Source organism: Durio zibethinus, chromosome 6 (genome assembly GCF_047325235.1).
Source record: "Durio zibethinus cultivar Kanyao isolate XHJ-2024 chromosome 6, ASM4732523v1, whole genome shotgun sequence".
Classification (NCBI taxonomy): domain Eukaryota; kingdom Viridiplantae; phylum Streptophyta; class Magnoliopsida; order Malvales; family Malvaceae; genus Durio; species Durio zibethinus.
Genome location: NC_143167.1, coordinates 8,199,563 through 8,216,604, shown reverse-complemented (window position 1 = coordinate 8,216,604; position 17,042 = coordinate 8,199,563). Strand labels below are relative to the sequence as shown.

General features: G+C 29.2%; 1 pseudogene across 1 annotated transcript; it reads right to left on the bottom strand.

Annotated features, from left to right (window-relative positions):
* Positions 1–2,439: 2,439 nt before the first annotated feature.
* Positions 2,440–13,020, bottom strand: LOC111284295 (putative diphthine methyl ester synthase; annotated as a pseudogene). The gene is made up of 6 exons (XR_016342788.1): positions 12,812–13,020; positions 11,582–11,744; positions 10,421–10,651; positions 9,907–9,946; positions 9,704–9,795; positions 2,440–3,021 (listed from the first exon to the last, which is right to left on the bottom strand). The product of XR_016342788.1 is annotated as a putative diphthine methyl ester synthase (transcript).
* Between the last annotated feature and the right edge of the window lie 4,022 nt (positions 13,021–17,042).

Here is a 17,042-nt window from a genome sequence, read left to right as displayed (position 1 = left end):
AATTAATAGTCTTAAAAAAGCAAAAGTGATAAAAAGAAAATGTAACTAAACTAATCTCACCAAATGTTCTCCTTTTACTTTCCCATTAATTTTTAGTACAACAAAAAATTACAAAGATTACCTTTTTATGTAAGAATGGTAGTATTTATACACTAAAATCTCACCAAATCTTCTCTTTCTGCTTTTTCTAGATTTTTTTTTTCATAACAAAAAGCTACAAAAACTACATTTCTTATGTAAGAGATGTAGTCTTTGTGCACCAAAGCAAAGTGATAAAGGAAAAGGTAAGTAAGTTAATGAATCTCACAAAATCTTCTCTATTACTTTCTTAAGAATTTTTTTTTTTTTACAATAAAAAACTATAAAGACTACTTTTCTTATGTAAGAAAGGTAATCTTTGTGTACCAAAATCTCACAAAATTTTCTCCTTTTACTTTTCTAAGAATTTTGTTTACAATAAAAAACTATAAAAACTATCTTTCTTATGTAAGAAATGTAGTTCTTGTGCACCAAAATCCCACCAAATCTTCTTCTTTTACTTTCTCAAAAAAAAAAAAAAATTAATTAATGAGTGAGAACTCATGAAAGCTATACATTTATTCCTTTTACTCTCAAAGCTCATGAAAGCAATATCATTTTAAAAGTGAGGATTGACAAATACATATGGGTGAAAGCTAGCTTTGGCTTTACAAAGACCATGTTTCTATATAAGAAACATGGTTTTTGGATTATATTCAAAAACTACGTATCAAAAACAAAAATTATGATCTTTGTTAGCTTTTCAACTATGTATTTTATGTCAAAACGTGATCTATGTCAGTTGTTCATATCAAAAACTTTTCACTTACTCCTTCCTCATTCTCTTTTTTGGTTAAATCAATAAATTACTCCTCTCTTTTTCTCAAATATTTTTAAAAAGAAAAAGAAAACTAAACAAAAAGGTAAACCATGAAGTTACCACATGACACTCCTAATGGAAAGTCTTGTGCTTCGTACATTCATAAAATATATCTTATGGATTATATATTATTTTTATTAAAATTTTAAATCATAATACTTTTTTTTATATCGTTTTAATTTCATATCACCAAATCACGTTTGAAATTATCATATCTAAAAATTGGTACAGAGGTTGTTAATTCTTTTTGGACCCGTATATCTACTATACATATATTATGAAGTAAAATATCTATGTTTTTTTGGTTAAATATAAAAATAACCACTATACTATACATATTATGTTAGTTTGGTACCTTAACTTTTATTCTCTCATCCATTTTTATATTCGAAAGTAATATCATCACTCAATTTACTAACATAATATGAATATCTAATAAGACATTGATTTATAACAAAACGTCTAATCAATACCATATCATCAATTACTATGTCCACATTAAAAGAAAATTTTTTTAATTCTCAAAATTTCACAAAAATTTGAAAAAAATTTTAAAAATATGTTAAAAAATTTTTTAATTAAAAATATTTAAAAAATTAGAAACTAAAATATTTAAAAAATTAAAAAATCTCCAAATTTAATAAAAACCCCAAAAATTCAAAGGAAAATTCAAAAAATTCAAAAAAAAAGAAAATTTTAATAAAAATAAAAATTTCTTAAAACTAAAAAAAATTCACAAAAACTTAAAACAATTGAAAATAAAAAATCTGAACTTTTTCGAAAAACTTCTAAAAATTTTTTAAAAAATTGTAAAATACTATTTAAAAGATTATGAAAACTTTTCATTTTTTAAATCTTACAAATTTAAATTTTTATATAATTTTAGATTTTTGCAATTTTTTAATTTTTTAGAATTTTTATATATTTTCAAAATTTAAAAAAAAATAGATTTTTTTAATTTTTTATTTTTTGTGAATATTTTAGATTTTTTATTTTTTAATTTTTTTTAGAAAATTTTAGAATTTTTATATATTTCAAATTTTTAAAAAAATTGTAGATATTTTTTGTTTTCAATTTTTTTTAAAAAAAAATTTTATATTTTATATTTTCAATTTTATATTTTGGTGAATTTTTTAATATTTCAAATGATTTTTATTTTTATTAAAATTTTTTTAAAAAAAATTTTCCAAATTTTTTTATTTTTAATTTTTTAAAAAATTGAGTTTTTTAAAATTTTTAAGTTTTAATAATTTTTAATTTTTATAATTTTAAAAATATTTTAGATTTTTTTAATTTTTTATAATTTTTTAAAATATTTCAATTTTTTAATTTTTAAATAGTTTTAAAAATTTTAAATGTTAATATAACAATTGATGATGTACTAACCAAACTTTTTTTAAACATATGAATATCTTATGAGATATTCATATCACAAATTGACTAATAATGTTAATTCGAAATATTAAAGTGAATACCAAAACGAAAATCGAATACAAAACTGATAATTTAATTATTTTTAAACACCAAACTAACAAAAAATATACAATACAAAAATCATTTTTATATTTAACCATTTTCTTGTCTGCAGTGCTACTATAACTGGCTTCTAAGAATCCATTGCTATCACTTCTTTAATTCTTCAAGAGTAGTCTGTTTTTACATCTTAGAAAATAAAAATGGCAAAAGAAATAATAAGCTATACAGATTGAATGAGTTTGATTTTCCCTTCCAGACAGCATAAAGTAGATGTAGACCAAGCCATATTGGTCTTAAGAGCTGAGAGCTGCAAATTTGGTTTCAGAAGCAAATAAAAGCATGCTTAGTATAATATTGAAAAGAAACAATAACCTGCACACGTAAACCATGAGGAAGAAACTTTTCTGTTAAGAGAATACGTTCAATCATGCAATTTCGTTGCCTTTTTTGTTCTAAATTCTCACTTCCAATCTTGTACAACTCCAACATTTCTTCTTCTGCTGGAAGAGTTTTGCCTACTACGATAAGGCAACACAGAGGTTTGCCAAAATCAACCACTTTGAGTTATCTCATTGTGCCTACAACTACCAACTGATCCTCACTTCCCAGCAAGGCAAACCCCAAACAATCAGTGTCCTCATCATATGCTACAAGGCAATGCATAAATAAAATATGCTTAGAATAATCGTCCTTCATACAACTCTTTGCGTTTCCCTCAATATAAGCAGAGGGAAAACAAAACTAGCATCTTTTCAAGCATTTTGAGAACATAAATCTCAAGACATATTAAATCATTCATAGTCGAAACTGATGCACAAAATTGATAGGGCCAAACAAAAAGCCCACTTTGAAAGAGAAGTTAAAAAAATTTAAAAAAAAAAAGAGAGAGAGGATCAAATATATCTTTCCTACTGGAGAAAATATATAGATATTGTGAAAAAACTAAAAAATAAAACTGTGTGAAAACTAAGAATAAAAACTGAATGTATATTGAAAAACTGCTCATTAATAATTATATAAGCACCTTAGATTTATATATAACTAACTAGGGGTCAAACTAGAAAACTAAATCTTCTTAAAAATTGATCCTATAACTGAGGGATTGTCTATCCTAATTTTTTGTCTTTAATTTTAAGGATACAAATATTTAATTCTAGAGATACAATTATAAATATACAGATTACAAGATTACAACTAACTATAAATAAATGTTTTCTTATACCTCCCCACAAGCTGGTGAATAGGTGTTTTTCATTTTCAAATTGAAAATAATTTCTTGAAATGTTGCACTACTGAGACCTTTAGTCAACACATCTGTAAATTGACCCTTGGTTGATACATACGATGTATAAATCAACACACTGTCTAATTTTTCCTTTATGAAATGTCAGTCTACTTCAATGTGTTTTGTTCTATCATGTTGCACAAAATTATGTGCAATACTTATTGCAGACTTGTGATCACAGCAAAGTTTCATTGGTTTATCCCACTTGATCTTCAAATCTTCTAGGATAATCTTTAAATATAGTAGTTCACAAATTCCCTGAGCCATTACTCTGAACTCTACTTTAACACTTGATCTTGCCATCACATTCTGTGTTTTACTCCTCAAGTCACAAGATTACCACTTAAGAAAGTGCAATAGCTTGAGATGGATCCTCTATCAGTTACTGAACCTACATAATTAGCATTTGTATATGCTTCTAGAACTACTCCCAAATTTTTTTGAATAAGAAACCTCTTTCAAGATTGGCATTCAAATAGTGCAATACACGATAGACAGCCTATAGGTGCACTTCTTTATGACTATGCATAAATTGACTTATCACACTCACAACATATACTATATCAGGACTAGTATGTGAAAGATAAATGAGCCTTCCAACTAACCTTTAGTACCTCTCTCTATCTATAGCAGCATCTTCATTAGCTTCTTCAATTTTATGATTAGGATCTGTAAGGGTATTTACAGGTTTACAAGTGAGCTTTCTAGTTTCTTTCAGAAGATCCATCACATATATCTATTGTGAGATGAAAATACCATGCCATGATTGAACTACTTCAATTCTTAGGAAGTACTTCAATCTCTCTAGCTTTTTTATCTCAAATTCTCTAGCCAAACACTGTTTTAAAAATTCTCTCTCTTTTTCATCATCTCTAATTACAATTATATCATTAATATACACTAATAGAATTGTGACTTTCCCTAAGTTAGAGTGCTTGATAAACAATGTGTGATCTCTTTGACTCATTTATATCCCATTGCTAGCATCACTTTGGTAAATCTCCTGAACCAAGCCCTAAGAGACTGTTTAAGGTCATATAAAGTCTTTTTTAGCTTGCATACTTTGTTTGCTTCTAAATGCCCTCCAAATCTTGGTGGAACCTTTATATATATTTTTTCTTTCAAATCACTATGTAGAAAAAATTCTTTACATCAAATTGTTAAAGTTACCAATTGTAATTTGCAGTCAATGATAATAAAATCTTAACTGTATTCATCTTGACAATTTGAGCAAAAGTTTTCTGATAATTCACTCCATAGGTTTGAGTTTAGCCCTTAGCCACTAACCTGACTTTATACCTTTTAACAATACCATCAACCTTGTATTTTACAGTAAAAACTAATTTACACCCCACTAAATTTTTTTCTTTAAACAACTCTACCAGTTCCTATATCTTATTTTTCTCTAAGGCCTCCATTTTTATTTTCATAGCTTGCCTCCATTTCTCACTGGATAATGCATCGGATAATATAATTGGATCAAAAATAGTGTTTAGGCTCACAAGAAAATTTTTATGAGATAGTGAAAATTTTTCAAATGACACAAAATTAAAGATTGAGTATAGTGGATGCTTAGTACATTCTCTGGTTCCTTTCTTAATGACAATAGGTAAATCATAATCACTAGTTATAGTTTTAAGAGAGTCATGCTCATTTTGAGAAATAGAGTCAAAAACTGTAGTTACCCCATTTTTAGGGTTGAGATTAGGTTCTTGGACTAGCGCTAATTCAGGATCTGAAACTTTTCTTCTTGAGTACACTTGTAATTCTTTCATAAAATCAAGAACAATATTATCCTTTGTCACATCTTCTGTGTTTGAAATAAGTTCACACTCAAATTCAGTGTTTGACTTAGGTTAAGCAAAAATAGATTTTGACTCAGAGGAATTAATAGGTGAAAATGTTGAAAAAGAAGACAAATCAAGCAAAAAAAATCTCTATCCTTATCTTCTATGAATGAAGTCTCCCCCTGAAGACAAAGTTAAATAAAAAATAGTTTACTTTTTTCAAAAGTAACATCTACAGCCAGAATTTTTTGGTTAAAAGATGATAACACTTATATCCTTTCTAAGTTGATGAATATCTCATAAAAATGTACTTAATTGTTTTAAGATCTAACTTATCCATATTATGACTATGAACATGAACAAATGATGTACAACCAAATATCCTAGGTATAAGATTGTTTGTGGTATTAAAGTTAGAATAAAATTGTGAAAGTAATTTCATAAGAGTTTTTAATCCCAAAACTCTTGAAGGTAACCTATTTATAATATGTGTAGCAATGAGAATGGCTTCTCTACATAAAATTTAGGTACGTTTGCTTGAAAAAACAAAGCTCGAGTTATGGTTAATAAATGATTATTTTTCCTCTCTGTCATTCCATTCTACTGTGAAGTATAACACAAGATGACTCATGGATAATCCTCTTATTTTAGAAATAAATAGATAAACTCTTATTGAAATCGTCTTTTGCATTATCAGACCTAAATCTCTTGATTTTCACTCCAAATTCATTCTGGATCATGTTTTGGAAACGTAAAAACATACTATTCACATATGATTTGACTTTAAGTAAAAATATCGAAGAAACCTTAGTACAATCATCTATGAAAAAAAACAAACCACCTTGCACACAAAATATTAAGAATTATAGAAAGATTCTATATGTTACTATGAATCAAGCAAAAAAAATAGAACTTTTTTTATTGTTAACCGAGAAAGACACATCTATGCTTTGCAAGTTCACAAACATCACAATCAAAATTTTTGACATTTAATCCTTTGAACAAAAAAGAAAAATGTTTTTCAAAGGTTCAAAAGAAAGATGTCCAAGATGAAAATGATAAAACCAAAATTTATCTTTATTAGGAAATTTTTCAAAAAGAAATGACAAAGGTAAACTATTCTTTATATTACTTGTATTGTTTGATGTCTCAAGATAGTATAATCCAATCTTTTTTTTCAAACTCTGATCCTAAAATTCACAATAAGAGGGATAAAAATTCACTTTGCAATTCATATCTCTAGTAAGTTTTTATATAGATATTAGATTAGTAGACAATCCGAGAACATGAAAAATATTTTTAAAAACAAACGAAAAATTAATTTGAACATCTCTTAATCTTACCACTATAGTAAGTGAATCATCTGTAACAACAAATTTTTTATTACTAAGACATAGAATATATGTATTAAACTTTTGTGAAAAATATATCATATGACCTGTGGCTTCTGAGTCAATGACCTAAGAACTCATAATAAACTTAACCAAAATATTTAATCCATGAAAACCATAAATTTTAATTGAACTAGAAACCTTACCCAAGGAACATACCCTAGTAAGTTTTTCAAGGGTTTTCAATAGGCTTCTCAATCTTCTCTCTGTACAACTCTCCTTATTTTCGAGACATCTGTAGTACTCCGATAATTTTTTCAATTGACACTTCTTTCAATTGAATGATAGTGATATCTTTCTTTGAACTGAAACAAGTCTTAAGATATAACCAGAAATCATAAATGATTTTGCAGGTGCAAACCATGTTGTGACGTTACAGAAGAGTTAATAAAAATAGGCATGATAATGTACTACTAGAAACTCAACCTTTTATAAATGATTAATTGCAATTGCAGATTAAGCACAATAGTAGAAATGTTCATGAGTCAATGCTTTCTAATCCAACTAGAACATAATAGGACTTTGGATTGCACCCACATCCTAGGCACTTTCAGTTCAAATGTGAAACACAAACCAAGTTGAATAATTGATGGACATGGTGTCATCAATAACCGATACTAGCTTTCAATACTGATATCCAAAAACAGACTAGAGGAAAACCAATCATTTAGGACAAGACAAACTCCCTTGTTCGGATACCATACTCCAATGGCCTCCTCACTCCTCTTTCTTGAGTCTAGAATCAATCCCTTAATTGATCGTAAAGCATATAGTTAACATGCTAACTCTAGAGATTGCTAGTTACAGAAATCTCATAAGTGACTAGTGAAACTGGTAGTAGCGAAAAAAGCTAACCTTGTTGATCATACTATCATTAGATTGACTCGTGATCTCATCTTAGCTAATAGCTACCAAGCTACTAGCTACTATCAAACTAAGAGGGACTAGTTGAGTAATAAAAGGATAAACTCTTTTAAGCTTAAGAAGTGCTATTAGAGGAGGGTGTGGTGACCCCTTTAAATGACCTAATAGCACTTCTCATGCATTAACGACCGACATTGGCTCTATACTGGGTGCATTACTAGTTAGGAAAGCTAAACTAAATGTTAATTTATGGTTTGTTGTCAATGAGAAACGAGAATAAAAAAAGGAAAATTGTTTGAGTGCCATACTTGCTATGGCCCTCTCACTCACTTAAGACAAGGTTTTTGGCTATCTTATCTCCCTTCCTTCCCTCTCTTTTTGGTAGTATGGGAAGAAAGAGAAGACAACCTCCAACCTTTACTCGAGAATGTACCTTACCTAAGGTCCACTTTCTCCTTCCTCTAACAACGCTCACCACTCATGTGCTATAACCCAATAGCCCACTTGCTGCTAACTCTTCCTCTACATTGTTCAGGTGCTATATTCACCATAGCCCCCTCTCTCCTTTTTTCCATTGATGAGAGAAGAATCTCAGTCTTTATCGTTTAGCTTAAAGCTTACCAATCTAGTACCCAAAAGGTGAAGTAAAATGAAGAATAACCTTCGTTCTGTGGCTTTAAGTTCTCTATTCCGTGAGTGGGAGGTAAAGATATGAAAGTTCCTTACCTCCCCCTTCTTACATCTCTACTAAAACACTAGTATCATAAGCTATCTCTAGGAATTCCTTATAAAAGTTCAAAAGAACTGAACTAAAGATTTTCTAAAGCAAGTGTATGCTGTTTCTATTTGAAATCTAGAACAAAATAAGAGGCTATAATCAATCTGAGTCCTTTCCTAGTATAGAGGGACCCACCAACTCATTAAGCATTTCCCTAAGCCAATTTGCCAAAATTTGTCAGATTTTTTTTACAAGCACGTTGCACGATGAAATAGGTCTGAACTTCTCAAAGACCTCCAAGTTATCCATCTTAGGGATCAGCTCAAGGAAAGTAAAGTTGACCTGTTTTAATAGCTTTCCACTTTGAAAGAAGTTTGATACAGCTTTGCACACATCATGATTGGTGATTCCCCAACAAACCTAAAAAAAGTAGGCATTGAATCCATCCAGACCGAGGGCTTTATCTGAGTGAAAACTGAGCACAACCTTCTTGATTTCATTCGTCGTGACCTGTAGAATTAATCCTAGCTACTAATCCTCAGTAAATACTCTAAGAAACTGAAAATTGCTGTTCATATTGCAAGATTTGATCTGTCTCAAAATATTTTGGAAATAAGAAACTACAGCAGCCTTGATGCGTTTCTCCCCATTAGCCATGTGGCTGTTATCATCTTTAATGGAACGCAAAGTCTTTCAAGCTCTTCTTTTGGATAAGGCAACTCATATAGTTCATCTTTCTATCTTCATTTTTCAATCATAGGACCCGAAATTTCTGTCTTATAAAAGACTCATCCGCGCCAAGCATTGCATTAAGTTCATATAGTTTTCGAGTTTCATCCATTGTCGCTTGCTCCACAGTTTGGAGAAAGAAGGAATGATTAGACTGACCATTAATAAACCTAAGAAATGGCTACCTTCTATTGGGTAGACTAAGGGCCAAGAGGTGAAAAGGCTTCCACACTAATCAAAAAACTAGTATAATACACATACACACGCGTGCACACACACACATCTTGACAGTAGGAAAAAGGCTACCTTTCTATATTCCCCTTAACTAGCCTACTCCAGCAATAGTACCAGGACCGCACCAATTGGTAAGAGATTTTATTTTACACGATTCATTGTAATTGACTAGACATCTTAAAGCGGGTTACGTACATTAAGTCCTTAAAGTGGGTTACGTACATTAAGTCCTGTATCCTCGTAGACTCAAAATCTGGAAAAAGCATAGACAACACAGAAATATCTGAAAGCTTCAAGATAGTAAAAGCTGTTGAACCTCACCAGATTCACCATGCTTTTGTTCAACCTCCAAGAGCTGCTCAATGGCATTGTTTATTGTCATGTAACTAGGTAGTTCATGCTGCTTTATTCCCCTAAATATATTCAAGGGAGAACCAAGATAAATAATCAGCACAAGCAATGGCAGAACAGTTGAATTGTATGTAGCAAAAAAGGCAGTACAAACTAAAACTTCTGAAACATACCTGCACAAAGATTCCAATGTTGGTTCCTTTACACGAATATCTGTATTGAGAAAGGGAACAAATTGATTTAAGATTCCTGAATCAGGCAGAACACACAACAATAACCCATAAATTCACACCATAAACTATACTGGTTTTAAGAAGCCTACTATTTGAGTCTCTAGGGGATAACTGGAGAAATACTCTGCTCCATAGAGACATGAAAATAAGATGTGCATCCTCAAGCTACACTCTGGAAAATGTTTGAGTTTATCATCAGTTAGCTACAGTTAGCTGCTATTTTACCAGTAACCAGTCCTAAATACTCATAAATAAGAAAAATAAGATCACTCTTCCTCTCTTCACTACCTAATCATCTCATTTTATGAGGATATTTGCAGATTTAATTAAACAGAAGCACACTCAGCTTCCATAACTAGTGCATGTTCAAGTAACACATAATTATAGAAAAAAAAAAAAGAAGAAGAGAAAAAGCAATTAAAAACTTTAATCACTGAATTATGTACATCATCACCTAACAGGCAGAGTGTGTGCAATCCAAGATTTTGATTTCTTTGAGTTTTCTCATAAAAGCTATAAGGCCTCCATGTTTAGGTTAAAAAAAGGTATTGATACTGTCTCCCCATAACGGTAGAATTGCAATCCACAAATTCCAATTGCATTCATCACGGATGCTTTGTGCACTACCTTGACATCAACCCTCAATGTCTTTGCTCGAACAACAAAATCAGTGTGTGCTGTTGCTCTGCAATTTTTCCCAGCAAAATGACTAATGAGTTACAGAAGCAACTTAGAAAAAAGATTTTCAGGTGAATAAAGAATCAATCTAATTGATGCTCAGCACGCATAGAATATCCAAGGAAAGAAAAGTACCACGATTCTATTCCCATAAACCAGGTTCAACAAGATTCAATCCTTATTCTTCAATTAAATATAGCTTCATCCAGATTCCAAGCCTTAACTGAGTTATTAAGCAGCGGTGTTTCAAATATTAAGACTTCATCCCAAATAGGATAACTAGAGAGAGAGGAAAGGGAATATAGAAGAATGACATTTAATATGTTCTGAAAAGAAAGGCTGGCCAACAGATTTGAATAGCTCATGACACTAAATGAGAATAGGAACTGATATACAAAATGGTCCCATTTAGAATGAAAATTCCGATAAAGGTAGTCAGGCACTCCTACTTCTATTTACATACTGGGCTGCATGCAAGAGATATTGTAACACCAAATTTGCAGGCTTCCTAGAAAGACAACCTAACAAAAATAACTTCATATTTAAACTGCCTAGAAACCATAGGTATTTGATGAAAGAAAGAAGCATTTTATGAATAAATAAAAGTAATCCCATGTATATGTAAATAGAATATAAAAAGAAATTCGCAAAAAGGAAAACTAAAATCAATGAGAGCAAATATGATTATTTTATAATAAAAAGAAAAACGAAAGTCTGGTAATAACCAAAAGGATCACCAAAAACAAGGAAAGCAACATCAGACCCATAAGCTTCTGACAGAATATTGCCTACTTTTCTTCAACCACTTCTCTATCTGCAATTATAATTGGTTTCCCATATAATTTCTCCTGACATTTTTAAAAAATCTAGAAAACTAAAAATTCCTAGAATTGAAAGATATCAAAGTTATCAAGAATAGAAAGAATATTTGTAGTACCCAAGTGGAAAGGCCATCTGTAGAAAGACCAAATGATAGAAGAGACGTATAGGACTCAATGTACACCTTCTCACATTTTTCACTGCATCTAAACCTCTTAAAGTGATATCTCTCTCATTCCCCAATCCAAGACCTATAATATATAACATCTCTGTCTGCTAACCTGGATTAGTGGGCAAAAGGGAAAAAAAAGAAAGAGGATAAGAATCAAACTATTAACATTGGTATTATTGTACATTAAAATGGTTTATGCATATGTCATAGATGATTTATTACAAGTGATTCACTGATCTATCAGTTTCATTGTCACACTCAAAATTTTCATACTATAACATACTTCACCTTAAAGTTTAAAAAGGTATAACAACTTGTAGTTATAAATTGTCAAACCAATTCTTCTAAGCATCAAAACAGAAGCAAAACTTCTCCAACAACATTTTGACATGAAAATCAACCCAAAGCTTTAAAATTTTTAAAGTTGAAAGATACATAACTCAAAAGTATACATAGAACTTGGCCAAAAAAATCTACGTGCAAAACGCTTGTCAAAACCAGTGGTTTTTCTTCTAATAAACATTCCCTTTTGATTAATAAAGACTCCCTAACTCAAAGTACAACAAGTGTTTCCTTATCACTAAAATCAACAACACCACCAATTTGCCTCAATAAACCCACAAAAAAACCACCACTTCCTACTGCAGAAACATCAATCATATCCTTAATAACCCCAAATTAAGCAATCAAATCATTAACAATTCTAACGAGAAACCTTAAAAACAACTTATACCCATCAGTGACAACAGCAAGGAAGTCCTTAATATGAGTTTTTAAGGCATTCTTAAAAAGGAAAAAATGGGTCTTTAGTTTTTGGATCAAGAACCTCAAATGCCTTGTCTTAAAGAGAGGTTCCATAGAGAAAAACTCATTTTTTTCAGTTCCAACAAAAAAAAAAAAAAAAGCCAATGTGAAAGTTAACATTTTTAGCAATACACAGAGCAATAGATGACTAAACTTTGCCCTCAACTTAAAAAAACAACTTGTATATTTATAGGGAAAACAGTATACGATGCCAACCGCCGCGTAGTTGTTGGTAAAGTGTTGAAGTCTCAGTTTCAGTAATCAAGAATCCTGGTAACCTCAGTTATATAAAAAAAAAAAAGTATACGAAAGCTCCCTAATAATCAATTTCTGCTAATAGAACCTATGTTAAATGAGAAAGGAACACCTTACCTGAACTCTAAACCAAGAGAGACGGTGTTTGATTCGAAGAATGCCAGCTATTTCAAAGAGGCAGTGAAAGGAAAGTAAAAAGAGTTGGGGAAGGAGGAGGCGAGCACCGAGCTGGGCTTAGTTCTGGCGGCTAAAGAAAACGTTTTTCGATACTTGGGGTCAAATTACATATGTTTCCATGTAAATTTCCATATTGTTATTGTAACACCCTAAAAATATTTTTTATTTTAATTTTTTGCTTTTAACTATTAACAAATTTCCCTATTTCGGTCGCCAAACTTGATATTACGAGAGACGGTAAAATTGAAATAATGGTTGACAAAGTAAAAAAAAAAAAAATAGGCGAGAGTAAACTAACAAGTTTATATATATGAATACTGTTAGTATTGTGCTTTAATTTAAAATGAGCAAATTACATAAAATCAATTTGTGGTTTGAAATGAATTTAAAGTGATTTTTTGAGATTTAAAATATAATATTTAACTATTTTATAATTTATTTTATAAATTTTTATCCAAAATCGTTATTTTTTTATTTTTTATTTTTTTTTCTTTTTCATCATCAATTCATTCTCTTTTTAAAATCAAACAAACGAAGTTCTCCATCTTAATATAAGTAAAACCCAATAACGATTAGGGAAAACAATCGAGTAAAACTCAATATATAATCAATGACCAATTTCAAGCTTACCAACATCCTTGAAGCATTACCTATGAAAATCATAGTCAACATTGCCATTTATACATCATTGCCAATTCACCATTATAGCCTACCTCATCCACCACCGATCATTCAACTTGGCCTCTACCTAAATCGCAACCACACTCCAACAATCAGAAATTCCCAATAGCATTGAGAAGAAACTCAAAGGCAAGAAACACGCAAAGCAATAAAAACCATCATTTTCAGTTACTTTGCCAACATTGATTACACAATTGCCAGCAATACATAAACAAGGAATCAATCATAGTTCAAACAAAGAAAATCCACGGAAACACTGCACAATCAATAACCACTAGCAAACCCTATTTAGCAATCATCAAATATACAACAATCACAACAACAAAGAAACAACCAGTAAAGAAAAAACATACGTTCATCACATTACCATCGCTTACTCAGAACTTAACACCCTCAATACAACCATTCAAACCAGCAGTAGTTAACAGGAATTCTTTGAGAAAACCTTTTATTTTTAAGTGATTCCGGGTGTTTGGATGGCAGAGGAGACGAGCTGTTTGGTTTGAATCGTGGCTTTGGATTTAAATTTAAAAAGATTTAGGAATTCTTTGAGAAAACTAATTGAAAAGGAGTTAAGATTGGAACCGATAGCAACATCCATTGTGTTAGTGGCAGAGCGACGGTGGTAAATGATGGTCGATGACCTTTTGGGAGATTTGAAACCACGAGGAGGAAGAGCATGGAGAGAGGAGCAACATATTAAATTTCAGTCAAATTGAACAGTGAAGCAGGAAAACTAAAAAGAAGTGAGAGAGTTTGATGTTGAGAGAGAAAGTTAGGGAAAAAAAAGAAAAAAATATTTGGAAATAACGAAATAATAATGATTTTGAACAAAAAATAATAATAAAACAAATCATAAGATATTTAAGTGTTACATTTTAAATTCTAAAAACTGTTTTAAATCAACTTTAAATCATAAAGTGATTTGATGTAATTTACCCATTTAGAATTATATTTGAAATATATTTTGGATTCAAAAAGAATAAATACAAATTTAAATAATTTAAAAATGAATATTCTACTTATAATTTTTAATTAAATTCAAAATAATTTAATGAAAATGAAAATAGCAATTTTACTAATTGTCTTTCAATTGGTCCAATTTTAGCATTTATACTTTAAATAAAAAATTTTCAAAACTAAAAATTAAAAAGATGCAAAAAATTTAATTAAAATGATTCACTTATTTTTTTAAAAAAATGAATTTTCGCGCAAAATTTTCCTCCCTAATTCCCTCTAAACCTTGGTCTTCATCTACTTTTGTAAAAATAAAATAAAAAGAGTTGCAATAAGTTACATAATTAGAAAAAAGAATAATGTTTAAATTATCATTCCATCTAAAATAATGAATCAAATTTGGGTCATACTCTCTTCCATTACATTTTCATCAATTCCAATACAACTTTAATCACAAATTCATGAGTGGATGTAAATATTAATAGTGATGAATATATTACAAAGTAATGGACAAAAAATACTAATAGACAGAAGCCTAACCCATCAAATTTATGCCATCTATATTTGATTGAATGTAATTTAACACAATATTTTTAACTTAATTGAAAAAAATATCAAAATCTAACAATAAAAAATATATTTCGTAAAAGGAAAAAAAAAACTATATATTATACTTTTAAAGCAAGTTCTAAATTGTTCATATTACAGCAATTGTAGGAAGACATCGATCTGAAATACACCATTTTATATATTTTTAATTTTTTAATGTTACTTGTTTAGTCAAGAGAAAAAGTAAAATTTTGAGAAAAAAAATACAAATTTAAGGGTTTGAGTTCTCTCTTTGAGCTTTTTAATATGTGTCAAAAAAATTTTCTATAGGTAGAACTTGCTTCAGATAATTGAAGGAAAGAGGCATTAAGGCTTGAATTTTTACTAATATATGCATGAAAATACAAAAGTTATCATTATCAATTAAATTTATTATTTGCATGAATATATAGAATAGCTTGTAAAATATTTCAATTAATTAATTACTTTTTTTCAAAAATAAAAAATACAGTAACAAATTTTATCATTTGCATTAATGGAATATTTCATGAAATATTTCAATTCCATTAGACTTCTTTTTTGAAAATAACAAAAATGAAAATACAATGACAAAATTCAATAAAAATGTAGTATAATGGCAAATTTTTACTTTTTTTTTTTCACATTTTTAAGTATTCCAATGTTCAACTTAATTTATTTATTTATTCTAAAATATGACAAGGAGAACTTCTTAATTTATTTATTCTAAAATATATATTCCAATAAGGGAGGGGTTAACTTATATATAAAAAAAAAAGTTTTTATGTCTTTTTCTAACAATTGATTTCAATAAATTTAATGGATGAGTTGAAGCACTTTTTTTTTTTTTACATTTATCTCTCTCATTTCTTGAATATATTAAAATTAATGATTAAAATGAAATAAAATATTTTAGTTTTACACTGGAGGAAGTTGATCTTTCCTCCATTCCAATATTCAACTTAATTAATTTATGCTTCATCTTATTTAAAAAAAAAAAAAAAAAGAAAAAATGGCAATCCAATTCCAAGTAGGAGAAATAATAGTAGTACTATTTCTTTTCTTTCATATCAAAAGGGACAAAAATACAACATAGTACTTAATTAGATAAAGAGCTTGTAATATTATATCATAGGAAAAATTACAGTAATATCAAATAATTTGACCGCATTATTTTTTTTAATTAATTTATATTGGACAAACTTGCTATAATTAGGAATTATTGATGAACAAATCCATCATTATTGAAGAAGAAAAATGACATCTTAATTGTCATAATTAATAACTAGTTAATTTACAACTAAACCAACAAATCACATAATCTGTTAATAGAAGATTTAATTCTTAATTTTAATAATTAGGGTTCTCAATAATTTCTAATACAAAAAATTTACAACCAAAAAAATAAATGATAAAACATCCACCTAACATAACAAACATTTCCTCTCATAGTCATAGTCATTACACCAACAACTCCATCAATAGCAACAAACATTGATTATCCTTTTATTCTCATGCCTTTGTTTATATTCTTATAATTTTTCCTTTATACCAAAATCTCAATTGTAAAAAATTCACAAAAAAAAAAAAGCTCTTCTTATGCAACTTTAAAGTTGCTTGTCTTCATATTACATTAATTAAAATTCCTATGAACAAAACAGCAAAATCTCATATCCATCCAATATCATTAGTAAAAAAAAAAAAAAAGAATAAAAGAGAAAAAAATTCACAGCTTTAAGGAAAGAAGTGGAATTAAAATATTCAAGATTTATTGTATTTTATTTCTAAATCATCGATTATGTAAAGGATTTGGACCTGTATGAACTTTTCTCTTTTCATCACCAAAAACTTCATCATCATCACCATGTTTAACTTTATGATCATGATTTCCAGCTTCAAAGCCACCATAGGATTGAACGGGCCTAACCTGTTGAGAAGAAGCTGGAACAGGTTTGAAGCTTCCACG